Raw genomic sequence first — 4,129 nt, forward strand, 5'->3', positions numbered from 1 at the left:
ATTACTAAGAGTGGAGTACTAAAGCCTCCAACTATATTGTAGAACTGCCTATTTTATTTCTCCTTTCATAATTTTTATTTGAACATTGTACATCATGTATAGAACAGTAGAAAATGAGATAAATAACATTTACGTCTAGAAATTTTAATGCCTCTTCTTTTACAAGTTTATAAGTATAGGGGCCGAGTTTGTCTAGCTAAAAATTCAGCTGTTTTGAAATGGTTTTGTTATCATTATCTTCAGTACACCACAAACTTTATATTTCCCCAGAAGTGGGTTGCTGCCATCTTGTGCTTAGAGTTGGGACTACAGTACCAAAGCATTTTTTTTTTTCAGTGTTCTTTATTCTCCCTCAATTCAGTGTTTCTGCAAATCTGTGCCACAGAGATAATTTTTCTCCTCATTCATGCCTCACTCTTGTTACTTAGTGCCAAGTTCATTGTGAGAGAAGAAAGAGTTCTATCTTTTCCTTGTCCACTCCCAGTCTTAGAATACTTTTTGCATTTGGACTTAAGGGGTGGATCTTTTCAGTATCTATTTTCTTCCTCCCCATAATGGCCAAATTCTAAAATGTATCATGGTTGATATTTGGTGGTTGTTTTTTACCTCTTTACCACTGGCTAGCAGAGCTCTGCTTGGTATTAGTGTTGGTTCCTGAGTCAAAGACAGTTTCTTATATCCACTCCAGAAGTAGAGAGTTTTGGCTTCAACACTCAACAGAAGCAATGAATCTTTTATTATTATTATTAATATTATTATTAATTTGTATCATGGAAGCAAGAGACAGACTGGTTTTGCTTCTACTGCTACCTCAGAAGCAATGGATTTTTTATGCCTATACCCTGAGGCAAAAGGGATTGCTGCCTCTTCTCTGGTGATGTAAGGTTTTTCTTTTTGGTAAGAAAACGTTTTGAAGAAGACAGGGCTTTTTCTCCCCAGCAGTTGTTGATTGCCTCTCACACTCTTGTAACATTGAAGGGTCTCTATGCAGTGTCCTATGCTGTTCTTAATCTTTTTGTGAGGTCCCAGTAAAGGTCTATGAAGAAGAGATTGTGAAGAAGTATAAAATTCCCCTGTTTCTGGGTACCCCAATGATTCCAAACTGATGAAGTAGCCCACGCTTAACAACAATTCATTAGAACTTTACCTTATGTCCTATTTTTTGAGGGGGCTGTTTATCTTGGAATTTGAATTACTTGGATGGCTTATGGCTTCAGTTATCTCATGAGCTGAAGAAAAGGTATGATTCTGTAGTGCATCTAACATTTTCTCATTTTTTGGGCAAAAGAAGTATTCTTTGTAGCTTCCACATTCTTTGAGCTTCCACCTCAGTAGAGGTGGAAATCTCAGTCATTATTATTTTAAAATCCTTGTATATTTATGTCAGACTCTTTCATGATCTGCAAATCTGTTTTTGTTGTCTATTTTATCTCCCTCCCTCATTTCATACCATTATTTTTGTCATGTTTGGCAATGTTTGATTGAGTGTGAAATTTTTTAAATAAAGAATTTTATTTCCACTTGATTTTATTTTCCTACAGACAGGATTCCTTCTTGGAAACATGTAGCAGTCAAGAATACTGTATCTAGCAAAGCTAACCTTCAGAACTTAAGGAGAAATAAAACTTTTCCCAGACAATCAAAAACTGAGGAAGTTCATCACCACTAGACTACCTTCAAAGAAATGTATAAGGGAGTTGTACATCTGGAAACAAAAGGAAAATAACTACCATCATAAAACACATGAAAGCAAAAAAACTGACTAATAGAGCAGATATACAAATGAGAAAGAGAAATAAATTAAACCTTATCACTACAGAAAACCATCAAACCACAAAGACAAACAATAAAAGAGGAAGAAATGAACAAAGAAAATACAAAACAACCAGAAAACAACTAACAAAATGATAAGAGTTAGTCTTCACATATCAGTAATAACCTTGAATGTAAACAAATTAAATTTCCCAATTAAAAAATATAGATTGGCTGAATGGATTAAAAAATACTTTATATATTGTTTATAAGAAACTCACTTCACCTGTAAAGACACACACAGACTAAAAGCAAAAGTATGAAAAAAAAGATATTCTATGCAATGAGAAGGAATAGCTACACTTACATCAGATAAAATAGACTTTAAGTTAAAAAAAAAAAAAACTGCAAAAAAACCAAAGAAGGTCATTGTATAATAATAAATGGATAAAGTCAGCAAGAGGACATAACAATTATAAATATATATCCACTGAACACCAAAGTTCTCATATATATAAGGAAAATATTATTAGATTTCAAGAGAGAGACCCCAATACAGGAATAGCTGGGTACTTCAATACCCCACTCTCAAAATTTGATGTATCATCTAGACAGAAAATCAACATAGAAACATCAGATTTAAACTGCGCTATAGATCAAATGAACCTAACAGATACTTACAGGACATTTCACCCAACAGCTGTAGAATACACATTCTTCTTATCAGCACACAAAATATTCTCCAAGATAGATCATGTATTAGGTAACAAAACAATCTCAACAAATTAAAAAAATAGGAATTATATCAAGTTTTTTTTTTGACCTTAGTGGCATAAAACTAGAAATCAACAACAAGAATAAATGTCAGAAAGTATCTAAATACATGAAAATTAAACAACACGCTCCTGAATGACAAAAAGTTAATGCATAAATTAGTAAGAAAATTAAAGAAATTCTTAAAACAGATGGAAACAGAAACATGACATATGAAAACCAATGGGCCTTCATGGCTAAAGGAGTGCTAAGAGGGAATTGTATAACAATAAATGCTTACATCAAAAGGGTAGAAAGATTTCAAATAAGCAACCCAATAATGCATCTCAAGGAATTTTGAAAAGCGAGAACAAACCAAAAACAAACCTAGTAGAAGAAAATGAATAAAGATCAGAGCAGGACCGGGAGCGGTGGCTCACGCCTGTAATTCCAACACTTTAGGAGGCCGAAGAGGGCGGATCATGAGATCAGGAGATCGAGACCATCCTGGCTAACACAGTGAAACCCTATCTCTACTAAAAATACAAAAAATTAGCCAGAAGTGATGGCATGGGCCTGTAATCCCAGCTACTTGGGAGGCTGCGGCAGTAGAATCGCTTGAACCTGGGAGGCAGAGGTTGCAGTGAGCCAAGATCATGCCACTGCACTCAAGCCTGAGTGATAGAGTGACACTCTGTCTCAAAAAAAAAAAAAATCAGAGCAGATGAAATCAAGATTAAAAACAATATAAAAATCAACAAAATGAGAAGTTGTTTTTTGGAGAAGATAAACAATATTGACAAATCATTACCTAGACTAATAAAAAAGAGAAAGAACCCAAATAAATCAAACAAAAAGAGACATTACAACTGATAACTACAGAAATACAAAGGATCATAAGTCACTATTAAGAAAAACTATACACCAATGAATTGGAAAACCTAGAGGAAATGGATACATTCCTGGATACATAAAACCTACCAAGATTGAACTAGAAAGAAATAGAAAATCTGAACAAGACTAAGAACAAGTAATAAGATTGAAGCCATAATAAAAAGTCTCTCAGTAAAGAAAAGTCCAAGACTGGATGACTTCACTGCCGACTTCTATCAAACATTTAAATAAGTATTAACACCAGTTCTTCTCAAACTATTCCAAAAAACTGAAGGGGATTCCAAACTCATTCTATAAGGATAGAATTAATCTGATACCAAAACCAGATGACGGCACAACAACAAAGAACTATAAGTCTATATCCGTAATGAACATATATGCAGAAGTCCTCAATAATATACTAGAAAACCAAATCCAACAGCACATCAAAATATTTTGTAGCATGATCAAGTAAGATTTATCCCAGGGGTGCAAGGATGATTAAACACACACAAATCAGTAAATATGATGCATCACATCAACAAAATGAAGGACAAAAGCCATGTGATCATCTCTTTTGCATCTTTGCAATAGATGCAAAAAAAGCACTGGATAAAACCCACCATCCCTTCGTGAAAAAACTCTGTACGAATTAGATACGGAAGGAAAATACCACAATAAAATGAAGATCGTATATGCGAAAACAGGTAACATTACACTAAACAGGGAAAAGTTGAAAGTTTTTTATGTA

The sequence above is a fragment of the Colobus angolensis genome, unplaced genomic scaffold, assembly GCF_000951035.1.
Source record: "Colobus angolensis palliatus isolate OR3802 unplaced genomic scaffold, Cang.pa_1.0 Scaffold11, whole genome shotgun sequence".
NCBI lineage: Eukaryota > Metazoa > Chordata > Mammalia > Primates > Cercopithecidae > Colobus > Colobus angolensis.